The sequence below is a fragment of the Eretmochelys imbricata genome, chromosome 10 (assembly GCF_965152235.1).
Source record: "Eretmochelys imbricata isolate rEreImb1 chromosome 10, rEreImb1.hap1, whole genome shotgun sequence".
Classification (NCBI taxonomy): Eukaryota; Metazoa; Chordata; order Testudines; family Cheloniidae; genus Eretmochelys; species Eretmochelys imbricata.
Window position 1 is genome coordinate 19,718,445 of NC_135581.1, and position 16,771 is coordinate 19,735,215.

Below are 16,771 nucleotides of genomic sequence, written 5' to 3' on the forward strand. Positions count from 1 at the left end.
GGTGATCCCCAAAACATCACGCAAGGGAACACCGCTTTAGAGATAAATACAGTTAGTGAGAGTCAAGCAAAGGAGTAAACAAGAAAAGCGTAGGCAAGGCAAGACGGTTCAGGAAAGAGCTAGACTGCTACTAGAAGTTACCAGCTGTAATAGCAATGCATTTTCCAAGGCTGAATTCAAAGCCCATATACTCCCATTGACATCAGGCCCCCAGGGAGGGAGAAAATGAAAGTATTTTCACGAAGAATTATCCAACGCTGAAATGGCTATAAAAAGACCCCGTAATCAGTTTGGTTGAGAAAGAAAATACAAGACAGGCAAAATAAAAGATTTATAAAATGACAGGGCAAAAGGCACAGAGGAAAACGAGGAACTAGGCAGACAAGTGTAACTAAGCAAAGAAATACCAAAATACTGGATTATGGGGAAGTCTTAACACTTTAGACATTTGTGAAACAAGGAAATCCCAATTTGTTTTTTCTTCACTCCTGAAGGCTTTTCCCAGCTGCAAAAGTCAGGAAAGCCCTTAATCCAGAGGCCAGTTTTAACAAGCTGAGCAAAAGAAAGGCTCCATAATGACAGTGAGGACATTCAGTCCTTGGGAAGTTCAACCAGGGCAGTAAATCTAGTCCAGAAGTGGGCAAACTACAGCCCACGGGCCACATCCAGCCCGTGGGACTGTTCTGCCCGGCCCCTGAGCTCCAGGCCCAGGAGGCTAGCCCCCGACCCCCACCCCGCAACCTCAGGTCACTGCGCCACTGGTGCAATGCTCTGAGCAGCGGGCCTGTGAGTTCCTGGAGCAGCGAAGCTACAGAGCCTGGTCTGACCCGGTGCTCTGTGCTGCGCAGTGCGTGGCTGGCTCCAGCCGGGCGGCACAGCTGCCTGTCCTGGTGCAGCCGCGCTGCCAGCCACTGGTGCTCCAGGCTGCGTGGTAAGGGGGCGGGGTTGGATAGAGGGCAGGGGCGGTCAGAGGGCAGGGAAAAGGGGGGTTGAATGAGGGCAGGGGTTCCGGGGGTGGTCAGGGAGAAGGGGTTGTTAGATGGGTCAGGGGTCCGGGGGGGCGGAAGGGAGGCAGTAAGGGGACAGAGTAGGGTGGATAGGGCAGGAGTCCTAGGGGGGAAGAGGTGTCAGGGAACACAGAGGGGGTGAGACGCGAGGGGGAGGCTGTTTGGAGAGGAACAGCCTCCCCTAACCAGATCTCCATACAATTTCTGAAACCCGATGCGGCCCTCAGGCCAAAAAGTTTGCTCCCCGCCCGGTCTAGTCTGTTTCCTCACTAATACTAGATCATCACTGTGATTTGCGGGCAACTGAGTGCTGCAATAGTCTTCCTTCCAGCTAAAGGCTTGGGTGCGAGGACAGGAGCAATACAGCATAAGAATTTAATAATGTGGGGAAGAGGATGAAAAAAAAAGCAAGCAGCTGATTTAAATTCAACCCATTTATGTTAGTCAGGCAATCATAAAATATCTATACCTCCTGCAGTCCATGTCAGTTTCATAGTTTCACATCCTTAGTGCAAATCAAGACTCTAAAAAAGTCAGGAAAAGTGTAGCAGAAAAAGAAAACTTAGTGGAATAAACTGAAGTTAAAGACAAAGTTAGTAATAACGGTGAAATATGAAAATGGCATTTCTACTGCTGGATTCAGAAAAGCAATGAGGCAGTAGCGACTCAAAAACAAGTCACATACGGGTACCACCAAAGATTAACAGCTCTTATTTTTCCCCACCCCATTTAATGACACTTAATGCTTCTATTTTTCAAGTGAAAAAAATTTACTTGTTAGCACAACAAATAAAGAGCTCCACATGTCTGCTGAATTACTACTTCATAAAAACAGCAATTTTGTAGCTTGCAGTGCTCTGAAGCTGTTGGAAGTGGTTTGCAAATTGAAATTACTGTCCCATGGAAAAAAATAGGGGCAGAAGGAACCCACTGGTCGCAAGAGAAGGAAGTCTAGTGTGGAACCGCACTTCTTAGGTTGCATTGGGCATTGAATTTTGCAGCAGTTTTTCTGGAGATGGCTGCTGGTTTTGTTTTTATTGTATTATTTTAATAAAATGTCAAAGTCCCTGCAAAATAGTAGATAAGTACTTCTTATATATTGATTATTAATAAATCTACCACCAATTTCTTTAACCCGTTTTAAAAGTTACATTTTTAGCTCTATGGTTGCAAAAAATACTGTCCCAAGTCGGTACTAATACTGAGCACAATATGCAGGCGGAGATTAAAACAGGTCTTGAGGCCAAGTAATAGCTCCTTCCACAAGCATAAAAGGCCCCCCCCAAAAAAAAACCAAAACAAAACAAAAACACAATTTAAGTAAAAAGTACCCTTGCAAGAAATGAAATTGGCACCAGGTACCCAGCGTTCACATGGACCCACTGAAAAAACTAACTACTACTAATCAAACCTGGAACTGCATAAGGTTTGGAAAAGTAAGGGTTAAGCATTTCCTCAGACGTGAGTGTTGAACTCTTCCTTCTGATAGTTGATTCCCCCATAAAGCCTATGCTTATAATACCAACTCACTTAAAAGCAATTCCTGTCTGAACTTTCCTAGACTGATAAGATGGTGGTGCTGGCAGCAAGACTAAGGGTATGTCTACTCTAGCAAGTTTCTGTGCCACAAGTTATACTACATTTATTAAACCGCTAGAATTAAACCGCTGTTGCATATCCACTGTGCTCCTTGTGCAATGGCAAAGACGGCAGTGCATTGTGGTAGCTATCCCACTGTGCAGCTGGCCGCAGGGTGCTTTGGGAAGGGTTTGCAGTGCCTCATGGGGCAGGCACAGCGTCACATGATGCAGGTTTCCCAATCCCATTGTTCCATGGGCATGCTGCTTTTCAACTGAAGAGGGGTGAGGGGGAAGAAGAGTGAGTGTGTGTGTGTGTGTGTGTGTGTGTGTGTGTGTGTGTGTGTGGAGGGGGACAGAGTGTGTCAACGTGCTGTCTTGTAAGTTCAGACAGCAACAGGAAGCAACCAATCCTGAGGCAGGGGGCGGGGGAAACCCCAACATCAGCTCCCGCCTCCTTCCCTGGGCTCTCTGCACAGCCTCTTTTTTTTCTTCTCTTCTCTTCTCTCTCTCTCTCACACTCACACACACACAGAGTTTTCAACAGCAAGAGAATTCCACATTAATGGTTTGTGTCCAGTATGTGTGTCCCGGAGCAGATCAGCACAGCACTCAATGGCTGTCAGACATGGTGCTTGGAAAGGGGAAGAGCGCATGACTCCAGGGCAGTCAAGTTCCAAACAATGAGCAGAGTGGTCACTTGAGGCATTATGGGACAGCTCCGGAGACCAATTACAGCGCAGAAAGCAATCAAGTGTCTACACTGGCAATAGAGCACTGGAGCCTCTGCGCAAATAGCCTTACAACTCTCATCAAGATGGTTTTTTTGCAGCACTGCAACGGAGGAGTTTCTGCTCACAAAGTGGCTTGGCAGTGTGTACACATCTGCAGTTTAAGCGCAAAAAGCTGCTTTACTACACAGAAACTTGCCAGTGTAGACAAGCCCTATGAAATGTTCTCTCCATCGATGGGAGAAAAAACTAAGGAAAGTTGTGTCCTAAATATGTCTAATTTTGGGAATAAACATTCAAAACTATGTCTGACTTTGTAGCTGGCTGACTTCATCCCTGGCATGCAACAGTTGCTGTTAAAGGAGCAGCCACATGCCTACTGTTCTCATGTCAATAATCCTTCTTAAAATATGCTGTGGTTCAAAGTTTCCATTGTCAGAGAGGAAAAAATTAAACTTGCACACAGCAGGCTTGAAAGTGAGCTAGTGCTCTGGAGGTGCAGGCTGCCAGGTATGCTGTAAGTGCCATGTTTCACGAGCTACCTTAAATGGAGAAACATTTTAAAACTGAAATTCCACATTAGATAAATCTTTGTGATGAACACAAATTGAGATTTAAATATCTCAAGCCACCACTGTTTAAAGTCAGTTTAAACTAGAAATGCAGTGGTTTATAAACAAACATCTATTTACACACACACTTGCTAAATCTGAGTTATGATACCTCAAGTTTAACTCCGAACAATATAAACAAAGGACATTTTAAATTAAGGCAACATTCCTATGTAACACCATGCCAATTTGAGCATTAGACCTCTACCATCAAACTCCACTCTACCAGCATACTTGTATCCTTCCCAACAAACGCACAGAAGAGGATAGTATTGTTGAACTGAAAGTGTGTCAAAGATCTGAAACAGCTACACAGCAGCCTGAAAGCTTTGAGAGCAAGGCATATAAGCTTGAACATTGGATAAAGCTCTCTTTGCCAGAAGAATATTGATCCTGTTGGTGGGTTAGTTCAACAGCTTCCCTTAGTCCTGCTTCCTGGACAACTCCACTCCAGACACCTGTTGAGTGAAGAGCAGAGTCTGCACGAACTATTAACTTAACTAGTTAACTAAACTAGTTTAAAGCTTTAACATATTGTCCTAAAATTTTCTTATCACCTTAATTAAGCATAAAACATAAATAAACAAAGAGCAGGATCAATTATTCTGTCCTGGGGCACAGGTAGGCTGTTTCTATCATTAAATCCTTGCTGATCTGGTGGGGGTTCCTGCATTGCTTCACCCTCCCTTTGTTAAACACATATCCTTTATACCGTGTCTCCATAGGCACAGGATTATTAAAACTATTAAAACATTCTACTCTAAATATCCTCACACCCCCCCAATCCAAAATCCCTTTAACTGACAGAGTTTTAGAAGGCAAGTCAAAATGTAATTGGTACCTCCTTATCTATCTTCTTTTAACCCTCGCTATCCTCCTCCTCCTCATTCAATCCAGCTGTCCTTTCATTTCTTACAACAGTTGTCTTATTTTAACTTATCTGCTTTTGTGGCCTTGGAGTTATGGGTTGGCTAGCTCTGTTCAGTCAGTACCCATCCTCCCTCGTCTGTTGTTCTAGGGAGATCTAAAGCTGGCTAGTAAATCACACTGTCTGGTTTGGTTTGCCCTGTTATCTCCACAGACGATAAGACTCAAACCAATTTTCAGGGTTGGTATTTTTTGGTTTTTTTTTTTTTAAAAAACAACCTTTGAAATCTGTGTCAACAAGAAAAGTTCCCTTTTACATTTTCTTATAACATTATTAAATATAGAATATCTACTTCAAGATTTAATATACATTTATCTAAGTTCATTATACATTTCTTTACACACCCCTGGCTAGTCTTCACCCCCATTAAGTCTTAGGGTATGGCTACAGCGGTTCAGCTACACTGCTGCAGCTGTACCACTGCAGTTCAGACACTTCCTATGTCGATGGAAGTGGTTTTTCCATCAATGTAGGTAATCTACCTGAGACACACTAGCTAGGTTGATACTGGAAGAATTCTTCCAGCGGTCTAATAGGTCTACTTAACCCCCACTGTAGACACAAACGACATCAGGCACAGGACACAATTTCTCCCCATCTCTGAGTGATATAGCTAGGTCAATGTAATTGTTATGTATAGACCAGGCCTCAGGCAGGCGTTTTCAGCACCCTCACTACTCAATTCCCTATTCAGTTTCCTTCTTGTTAGCTCGAAGCCTAAGTGTTTTGTTGTTGTGTGCATATGATTTACGCTTTCAAAAATTATACACAAGTGTCTAAAACAGAGGTGGGCAAACTACGGCACGTAGGCCACATCCGGCCTGTAGGAGCATCCTACCCAGCTCTTGAGCTTCAGGCCAGGAAGGCTGGCCCCTAGCCCCTCCACCACTGGCCCTCCTCTCCAGCAGCCTCAGCTCGCTGTGCCGTCAGCACTCTGGGCAGCGGGGCTGTGAGCTCCTGCCAGGCAGTGTGGCGGCGTGGTTGGCTCTGCCAGGGTGGCACAGCTCAGGGGCGGATTTACCAGTAAACACAGGGTGCCCTGGCACAGGCCCTCCAAACAACAGAGGGGCCCATGGCCGGCCACTTGGGCAGCTCAGCACCAGCACACCCTCCGCCGGGGGGGGAGAGGGGGGCTGCACTGCAGGAGCAGGGAGGGAGGCAGCCTCAGGGAAGCAGGCAGGAGCTGCGTACAGGAACACAGGTGGAGAACTCAGGAGGAGCAGCAGGTGGCCACGCAGCCGGCCGGAGAGAAGCGGCACTTTGAAGGGGAAACCACCGCTTCTCTCCGGCTCTGCTGCTGCCCCTGCTCCTCCTGAGTCCTCCACCCATGTTCACAGGGCCGCATTCCGAAAGAGGCTTGAGGGAGGGATCGGATGAAGGGATTCCGGGCGGGGGCAGCTGGCACAGGGGGTCCTAGGCGGAGGCAGTCAGGGGACAAGGAGCACGGGGGGTTGGATAGGTCGGAGGTTCTGAGGGGGAAGTCAGGGGGCAGATAGGGGGCAGGCTGTTTGGGTAGGCACGGCCTTCCCTACCTGGCCCTCCATACAGTTTTGGAACCCCGATGGGGCCCTCAGGCCAGAAAGTTTGCCCACCCCGGTCTAAAATGAGAGCTTACAGGCCATAAGTAAACTGGACAAGGAGGCACGAGTGTGCAAGGGGCAGCAGCAGCAGCAATGGTGAGAAGAAAAAGTGGGCAGGGAGACTGAATGACCAAGAGATGAGCTTCTATCCCACATGCTGGAACATTCACAAGGTTTGATATTGGCTTTGTATTACAGTATTACAGGCTTTGTATTACAGTGGTCCCACTTAGGGATCAGGATCCCATCACGCAAGATGCTAGAAACTTAGAGTAAAGTCCTTGCCCTAAAGTGCTTATTTATTTAAGTTAATTATAAGAGGCTACAGGTGGATAGATATTAGAATTTAATCATGTTTTGATAGAAAAGGCTCCAGACACAGAAGAGAAAAAACTCCATACAATTTGCTAACCTGTATCTGCTGCCTAAAAAGGCTCTGCTGTTTCATTACTAGTACTCACGTGTAAGAAGCAGACATTCATCCCATAAGCAGCATTAGTGGAGATGGCATTACACAAATCTCTGTATGTCACACTATAGACTACCATAGCTCTTCCCTTCCCACCCCATCCCACCCTCCCCTTCACAATTGTACAGTTGTCATTAGACACTTAAAATATTGCATTGAAAGTTAAAGTGCTTTATCATCTTTCAGGTGTATTAAGCAATTATATCAGCTCCCTCCAACAACATCAGAATCAGTTCTAGGCATGGTACTAAAGCACAAAGACAAGTTCCTCATTCCAAGTAAGTTGGGCACCTAATGGTACTAGGGATCTTTCAAAAGTTCTGGTTACCTTATAGTGCAGTGACCTCAATGCCGTAACAAACATGATCTTGATGTTTTTAGTCTTGCAACCGGAAAGCCCTTGGCAACAGAAGCCTGACTGGCTGTGAGTTGCCCAACTGGATCTGATTCCACCAAGCCCCCAAACACACAGGTAAAACAAAATTGCTTCTTCCACACAGTGTGTGCAAGGCCAGACTGCACGGAGAATGCCATTTTTTAGATCATGCATTGCACGCAAAACCTTGTTGCATGCCTTACTTAAAAGGCCAGACAGAAGTTCAAATTTCTAAAGACAATAGTTTGAATTAAGGCAACCTGGTGTCTCATTTCATCTTACCTGAACACATGATTTTTCATTAAAAAAGGCTTTTACAGAGCAAGAAAAAAAAATCACCACCAGAACTAAAGGACTGCCTGAAAATGCTGACGGAGGAAATCCGATCTGGTATGTAAAAAACTAACTGTGGAGTTGTTACATCTGACTTCTCAGGAAGAGGTAAAAGCAGAGAAAGCACACAGAGTGGTGCTCCCCCTGCCTTGGCCTTGTAATAGACCCAAAGATGTAATTGTTAAATGTCATGATTAGCAGAAGAAATAATTATGAAAAAAGCCAGAGAACATTCAGAGCTCATACTCAAAAGGCCACAAGCCAGTGCTCAAGTCCTTAAAAAAAAAAAAAAGAATGGCCAGAATGCATGCAGAATGCATGATTTCAGACTGACAGGTCAAATCACTGACCAGAGCGCCCACAGACATGCCCAGCCAGGCACACTACAAGGTAAAGGTGAAAGACACATTACCAGAAGTACATAAACACCTTTCTGGTTCCCCAAAAAAGTGCCAGAATGGCACTCTGGAGCATTCTAGCATGACAAGTGCTAGCACAAGCTGCATTTTCCCCATGAATTCTGTCCTTACTTTAAAAGAAAAAAGAGCAGAGGGAAACTACAGCAGCACTCACGGTGGCAAATATCCTCTACTGATGGGGATTTAAACTCTCATTCAGCTTCCAAAATCATTATTATAAAGTAAGAGACTTTAAATAAGCGAAAAATACACTCCAGTCACTTAGAATATAAATTCAAATCTCAGATGTGCATTTGGATATTCCAGAGTAGTAACTAAAGACAAGCTGCTGAAAAACTCTAGGCAGACTATGAAACCTAAGAAAAAGGAAGAGAGGAAAAGGAAAAAAACAAAAGACTCTAGAGACTGTACTGGCAATGGCAGAAGCTACTAGATCGCACACCCTGGTTCTCATGGGTGACTTTAATTTTCCTGATATCTGCTGGGAGAGCAATACAGCGGTGCATAGACAATCCAGGAAGTTTTTGGAAAGCGTAGGGGACAATTTCCTGGTGCAAGTGCTAGAGGAGCCAACGAGGGGGGGGAGCTTTTCTTGACCTGCTGCTCACAAACCGGGAAGAATTAGTGGGGGAAGCAAAAGTGGATGGGAATTTGGGAGGCAGTGACCATGAGTTGGTTGAGTTCAGGATCCTGACACAGGGAAAAAAGGTAAGCAGCAGAATACGGACCCTGGACTTCAGGAAAGCAGACTTCGACTCCCTCAGGGAACGGATGGGTAGGATCCCCTGGGGGACTAACATGAAGGGGAAAGGAGTCCAGGAGAGCTGGCTGTATTTCAATGAATCCCTGTTGAGGTTACAGGGACAAACCATCCCAATGTGTCGAAAGAATAGTAAATATGGCAGGCAACCAGATTGGCTTAACGGCGAAATCCTAGCGGATCTTAAACATAAAAAAGAAGCTTACAAGAAGTGGAAGGTTGGACATATGACCAGGGAAGAGTATAAAAATATTGTTCGGGCATGTAGGAATGAAATCAGGAGGGCCAAATCGAACCTGGAGCTGCAGCTAGCAAGAGATGTCAAGAGTAACAAGAAGGGTTTCTTCAGGTATGTTGGCAACAAGAAGAAAGCCAAGGAAAGTGTGGGCCCCTTACTGAATGAGGGAGGCAACCTAGTGACAAAGGATATGGAAAAAGCTAATGTACTCAATGCTTTTTTTTTCCTCTGTCTTCATGAACAAGGTCAGCTCCCAGACTGCTGCGCTGGGCATCACAGCATGGGGAGTAGATGGCCAGCCCTCTGTGGAGAAAGAGGTGGTTAGGGACTATTCAGAAAAGCTGGACGTGCACAAGTCCACGGGGCCGGACGAGTTGCATCCGAGAGTGCTTAAGGAATTTGCGGCTGTGATTGCAGAGCCATTGGCCATTATCTTTGAAAACTCGTGGCGAACGGGGGAAGTCCCGGATGACTGGAAAAAGGCTAATGTAGTGCCAATCTTTAAAAAAGGCAAGAAGGAGGATCCTGAGAACTACAGGCCAGTCAGCCTCACCTCAGTCCCCGGAAAAATCATGGAGCAGGTCCTCAAAGAATCAATCCTGAAGCACTTACATGAGAGGAAAGCGATCAGGAACAGTCAGCATGGATTCACCAAGGGAAGGTCGTGCCTGACTAATCTAATCGCCTTCTATGATGAGATTACTGGTTCTGTGGATGAAGGGAAAGCAGTGGATGTATTGTTTCTTGACTTTAGCAAAGCTTTTGACACGGTCTCCCACAGTACTCTTCTCAGCAAGTTAAAGAAGTATGGGCTGGATGAATGCACTATAAGGTGGGTAGAAAGTTGGCTAGATTGTCAGGCTCAACAGGTAGTGATCAATGGCTCCAGGTCTAGTTGGCAGCCGGTGTCAAGTGGAGTGCCCCAGGGGTCGGTCCTGGGGCCGGTTTTGTTCAATATCTTCATAAATGATCTGGAGGATGGTGTGGATTGCACTCTCAGCAAATTTGCAGATGATACTAAACTGGGAGGAGTGGTAGATACGCTGGAGGGCAGGGATAGGATACAGAGGGACCTTGACAAATTGGAGGATTGGGCCAAAAGAAATCTGATGAGGTTCAATAAGGATAAGTGCAGGGTCCTGCACTTAGGACGGAAGGACCCAATGCACCGCTACAGACTAGGGACTGAATGGCTAGGCAGCAGTTCTGCAGAAAAGGACCTAGGGGTGACAGTGGACGAGAAGCTGGATATGAGTCAGCAGTGTGGCCTTGTTGCCAAGAAGGCCAATGGCATTTTGGGATGTATAAGTAGGGGCATTACCAGCAGATCGAGGGATGCGATCGTCCCCCTCTATTCGACATTGGTGAGGCCTCATCTGGAGTACTGTGTCCAGTTTTGGGCCCCACACTACAAGAAGGATGTGGATAAATTGGAGAGAGTCCAGCGAAGGGCAACAAAAATGATTAGGGGTCTGGAACACATGACTTATGAGGAGAGGCTGAGGGAACTGGGATTGTTTAGTCTGCAGAAGAGAAGAATGAGGGGGGGATTTGATAGCTGCTTTCAACTACCTGAAAGGGGGTTCCAGAGAGGATGGTTCTAGACTATTCTCAGTGGTAGAAGAGGACAGGACAAGGAGTAATGGTCTCAAGTTGCAGTGGGGGAGGTTTAGGTTGGATATTAGGAAAAACTTTTTCACTAGGAGTGTGGTGAAACACTGGAATGCGTTACCTAGGGAGGTGGTAGAATCTCCTTCCTTAGAAGTTTTTAAGTTCAGGCTTGACAAAGCCCTGGTTGGGATGATTTAGTTGGGGATTGGTCCTGCTTTGAGCAGGGGGTTGGACTAGATGACCTCCTGAGGTCCCTTCCAACCCTGATATTCTATGATTCTATGATTAAGTGAAGCTGAACAAGAGAACTCAGACACCTGCGGAGTAGCCTAAAGATTAACTAGAAGGGACTTCCTGGAAGTCACCAAGAATCAACAGGCAAACAGACTAACATGGCTTCTACTCTGAAACAGGCAAAGTGTAACTATGTTAGTGTTATAAAGAAACTAGTATGAAGTGTGTTTAACTGGGGTGACCACAACTCTGATAGCTGGTTTCTGTATTTTAAAAAGTAGAGGGGGGAAAAGGACAATAAGGGGGAGTCTGAGCAATGGAGGAGATTGGACATCTGATTTGTGTCCATTTATTCTTTTACGTAAAGACTGTCCAGTTTGACCAAGGTACATGGCAGGGGGCATTGCTGGCACATGATGGCATATATCACATTGGTGGATGTGCAGGTGAACAAGCCTCTGATAGTGTGGCTGATGTTATTAGGCCCTGTGATGGCGTCCCCTGAATAGATATGTGGGCACAGTTGGCAACTGGCTTTCTTGCAAGGATAGGTTCCTGGGTTAGTGGTTCTGTTGTGTGGTATGTGGTTGCTGGTGAGTATTTGCTTCAGGTTGGGGGGCTGTCTTGAAGCAAGGACTGGCCTGTCTCCCAAGATTTGTGAGAGTGTTGGGTCATCCTTCAGGATAGGCTGTAGATCCTTGATAATGCGTTGGAGGGGTTTTAGTTGGGGGCTGAAGGTGACGGCTAGTGGCGTTCTGTTATTTTCTTTGTTAGGCCTGTCCTGTAGTAGGTGATTTCTGGGAACTCTTCTGGCTCTATCAGTCTGTTTCTTCACTTCCACAGGTGGGTATTGTAGTTGTAAGAATGCTTGATAGAGATCTTGTAGGTGTTTGAGGGGTTGGAGCAAATGCGGTTGTATCGCAGAGCTTGACTGTAGACAATGGATCGTTTGATGTGGTCAGGGTGAAAGCTGGAGGCATGGAGGTAGGAATAACGGTCAGTAGGTTTCCGGTATAGGGTGGTGTTTATGTGACCATCGCTTATTAGCACTGTAGTGTCCAGGAAGTGGATCTCTTGTGTGGACTGGACCAGGCTGAGGTTGATGGTGGGATGGAAATTGTTGAAATCATGGTGGAATTCCTCAAGGGCTTCTTTTCCATGGGTCCAGATGATGAAGATGTCATCAATATAGCGCAAGTAGAGTAGGGGCGTTAGGGGACGAGAGCTGAGGAAGCGTTGTTCTAAGTCAGCCATAAAAATGTTGGCATACTGTGGGGCCATGCGGGTACCCATAGCAGTGCTGCTGATTTGAAGGTGTACATTGTCCCCAAATGTAAAATACTTATGGGTAAGGACAAAGTTACGAAGTTCAGCCACCAGGTTAGCCGTGACATTATCGGGGACAGTGTTCTTGACGGCTTGTAGTCCATCTTTGTGTGGAATGTTGGCGTAGAGGGCTTCTACATCCATAGTGGCCAGGATGGCGTTATCAGGAAGATCACCGATGACTGTAGTTTCCTCAAGAAGTCAGTGGTGTCTAGAAGGTAGCTGGGAGTGCTGGTAGCATAGGGCCTGAGGAGAGAGTCTACATAGCCAGACAATCCTGCTGTCAGAGTGCCAATGCCTGAAATGATGGGGCGCCCAGGATTTCCAGGTTTATGGATCTGGGTAGTAGATAGAATATCCCAGGTCGGGGTTCCGGGGTGTGTCTGTGCGGATTTGATCTTGTGCTTTTTCGGGGATTTGATCTTGTGCTTTTTTTTTTTTTTTTTTCTTGAGCAAATGCTGTAGTTTCTTTTGGTAACTCTCAGTGGGATCAGAGGGTAATGGCTTGTAGAAAGTGGTGCTGGAGAGGTGCCTAGCAGCCTCTTGTTTATATTCCGACCTATTCATGATGACAACAGCACCTCCTTTGTCAGCCTTTTTGATTATGATGTCAGAGTTATTTCTGAGGCTGTGGATGGCATTGTGTTCCGCACGGCTGAGGTTATGGGGCAAGTGATGCTGCTTTTCCACAATTTAAGCCCGTGCACGTCGGCGGAAGCACTCTATGTAGAAGTCCAGTCTGCTGTCTTGACCTTCAGGAGGAGTCCACCTAGAATCCTTCTTTTTGTAGTGTTGGTAGGGAGGTTCTCTGTGGATTAGTATGTTGTTCAGAGGTATATTGGAAATATTCCTTGAGTCGGAGACGTTGAAAATAGGATTCTAGGTCACCACAAAACTGTATCATGTTTGTGGGGGTGCGGGGGCAGAAAGAGAGGCCCTGAGATAGGACAGCTGCTTCTGCTGGGCTGAGAGTATAGTTGGATAGGTTAACAATATTGCTGGGTGGGTTGAGGGAACTATTGCTGTGGCCCCTTGTGGCATGTAGTAGTTTAGAAAGTTTAGTGTCCTTTTTCTTTTGTAGAGAAGCAAAGTGTGTGTTGTAAACCCACCCAGCAATATTGTTAAGGAGAGTGGTGGGGGGGGGGGGGGAAGAAAACCTGGATTTGTGCTGGAAATGGCCCAACTTGATGATCACTTTAGATAAGCTATTACCAGCAGAAGAGTGGGGTGGGGGGAGGTATTTTTTCATGCTTTGTGTGTGTATAAAAAGATCTTCTACACTTTCCACAGTATGCATCCGATGAAGCGAGCTGTAGCTCACAAAAGCTTATGCTCAAATAAATTGGTTAGTCTCTAAGGTGCCACAAGTACTCCTTTTCTTTTTATGTTCTATTAGATAGCAGTAAATTCAAATCTTAATCTAGAAGAGCTCTTTGATTTAAATGTCAAACCACTACTTCAGCAGATGAATAAAAGATATGGCGTGCTGAGAGACAGATGCAATTTCTTGCTTGAGAAGAATTAATGTTTTGCCAAGGATCACTTTTCCTGTTTCAAAGTCTTTCTTGTGATCATCCCAGATGAAACCCTAGCAGGAATACAGAGGATATTAGAATTTATATGGAATAAGAAAAGACCAAAGGTGAGTGCAGATACTTTGTACAGACCCATTAAACTGGGTGCACTAGCTGTTCCACATATCTATGGTACTATTAAGACAGATTGCTCAAATCGGTAGTGGATTAGGGGTGCTCTAAACCAGCCAAACTCTGGGTCTTTATTGAACAAGAAAATTGTGACCGTGTAAACACTGCTAGGTTACCATGGCTTAACAACAAAAAAATCACACCCTCCAGAAACGTATACACATCCTTTAGCAAAGGAGACACTGGATTTGGAATAGAACTAGAGAAATTATTTTCTCTCACCAATGATACCCATTGCAAATAATCCAGATCTTAACCAAATCAAACCAAAGAATTTTCAAGATTAAAGTTAGAAAAGTTTCTTTCCCATTTAGAGATCAAAACTAACTTTCCCTCGCCTACTCTCCCATGGTATCAGTACTTTCAAATTAGACATTCTGTTTCTCAATTTTCTTGAAAAACCTCTTTCATACAGAAAGCTAACTTCGATAGAAGCAATGGTGTCTCGTCAGGTCTGAAACAAAAAATAATTTACATCTTTGCAGTCAATTTTTTTTTTTTTAAAGAAAGATGTGCATATATGACACACTGGGAAGAGGACTTGCATATGGAAGTTTCCCCAGAGGAATGGAGTTTGATCTGGAAAAAGAGGACCAGCAACCTTAGTCTGTGGCACACACAAAAAAAAAAAAACCCAAAAAAACCAACCAAAACATTCTTTATTTAAAGATACTGTTTCAATGGTACCTCACACCAGTCAGGTTAAAAAATAGACACTGAATAGGGACAAATATTGGAGAAATTGTGATGAAGGGATTTTATGCATATATGGTGGGCATGTCTAGTTATTAAATCTGTAATCAGATATTACAAATTATTTATTACCAAATGATCCTTTGGTAATTCTCCTGGGACTTGTTGGGGGGGGGGAGGGGTCACCCAAAAGGAAATGCAGAATTCATCTTGTAGCTGCTCAGCTATTGATATAGTCTCATTGGAAAAAGAAAAATAGTCCAACCATAGAGGAATGGTTAAATAAAAACAAACAAACCCACCCCACAACCACACACACAGGGTTGTGATTATATACCCTGCCAAATAAACTGAGGGCAAATAGATACTTACATGTTTGGTTACCTTTTATTCAAAACTCACACAACATACGTTCACTGGCCAAAAATAAATAAATAAATAATTTTTTTAAAAATATTAACGTTTGACAGACATACCTGGTCTGTTAAAAGTGTAATCAGAGATTTCACTCAATTAAAAAAATATATATATCACTAGGAATGATGTTATAGGTGATGTAATGACTCTCAATATGGTCTCCCTATTAAACAGAGACCAGATTACTATTTTCCTGTGTGTCTCTTTAAACATTACATTGTTGTAATGATTGTTTGTTTCTGATATTAACTTGACAAGGATTTGTAAACCAGTTAATCCTTCTTAAAAAGTTTTTAAAAAGGCTTTTAAATGTTTACATTTGTTGACACAAAAGCCAGTCATCTGTTATGTTACCTAGACTGCACACTCTTCAGGACACCAGATTCTGTATCTGAAAAACACAAGTTCATTTTCATTGCTGCAATATTCTAAGGAATAATAGAATAATGACAACTCTTTAAAGGCAACATTATCTTTTGACTAACCTTTTTACACAGAAGAATGGTGCTCTGTTTATACCAACCATATGCAATAAGAAAGACTGACTGCAGCTTACTAAGAGTCAGAAGGTTATTTATAACAGATATTCAAGTCTCTACCTAGACAAGTAGAGGAAGTTTTTAAGATACTTATACACAGTTTAAAAATGCATTTTTATAGCTACATATTATGTGTAAGAAGGGTACGGAAGCAGGCATTAGGAGTAATTTACAACATTATTGTTTTTAAAAGCATACAGAAAAGAATTCTATTCACCCAAACACTAGAGTTTTCTCCCAGATCTCCAAAAGATTCTGTATTGTTTACTCATGATCAATTATGCAATTATGTAGAACTATAGTACTGATCACATACAGTAAACCTGTGGACCAACACTCCATCTGATTAGCTGCTGATCTGATGGTCAGACTTTTTGTAGGGTCCCCCTTTTCTCTATGAAATATGCAGATGGCTTCTTCCACATATGCTCGCACATGCAGAGTGTTTTGAATAGATAGCCTTCAAAGTCACACCACCACCAAATTATCAAACAGCCCATCACCCTGGTAACAGCCTGCTTAGATAAACCTACTTCTCCCTGTTTACTCCCCAGCTTCCACAAGCGAGACTGCCATGAGTGTTTCTCATTTTAAGTAATTAAAAATAGGGTGATTCTCTAATGGCACATGGGGTTTCAAGTTTAAACCACCATGAGAGTTTCAGACCATGTCCTCACTGAACAAAAAAAAAAAAAAATAGATGTGTTTTTACCACATGGTAACTAATGCACTTTGGCTATCTCACACAGGAAACATGGAGACAAGGCACTGTAGTTTTACCCAGAGGGAAAACGAGGTGAGGTCAGCCACGGTTGGGGGCACAGTGCTGGCTTCACCTAGCTACCTTGCAGTAAACCGGACAAGTATCTGAAGTCTCCATTTAGGATTTTATGGTGATAAGGTAACTAACCTGTGATAGTTATCTCACTGTAAAACCAACTTTGTGGCAGCGAAGACAAGGCCTGTGTTACTGATGAGCAAGCCCTCCAGCTGATTCTCCTTAACTTACTGATAGGCATGCTGGGTGCAATTGTTCAGGAGCCTCAGGGTAGGACTATACTACCCGCCTGATCGGGAGGCAGCGATCAATCCAGCGGGGGTTGATTTATTGCATTTAGTCTAGACGTGATAAATTGACCCCAGAGCGCTCTCCCATCAACTCCTGTACTCCACTGGTGTGAGAGGCACAGGCAGAGTCAACAGGGAGCGGCAGCAG

The 16,771-nt window shown here is 44.3% G+C and overlaps 1 protein-coding gene across 4 annotated transcripts in view; it reads right to left on the reverse strand.

Moving 5' to 3' along the window:
* LOC144271612 (multidrug resistance-associated protein 1) overlaps positions 1-16,771 on the reverse strand; it is a 96,001-nt gene that overhangs the window by 58,848 nt on the left and 20,382 nt on the right. Inside the window, exon 1 of one of the 4 annotated variants that reach the window (XM_077829066.1) lies at positions 15,872-15,889. The exons of 2 other annotated variants lie outside the window; for them this stretch is intronic. The gene's annotated coding sequence lies outside the window, so the exon portion shown is untranslated. Of the gene's footprint in view, positions 1-15,370; positions 15,408-15,871; positions 15,890-16,771 lie in introns of those variants that run through there. One more of the 4 variants, XM_077829065.1, reaches the window with a different exon arrangement.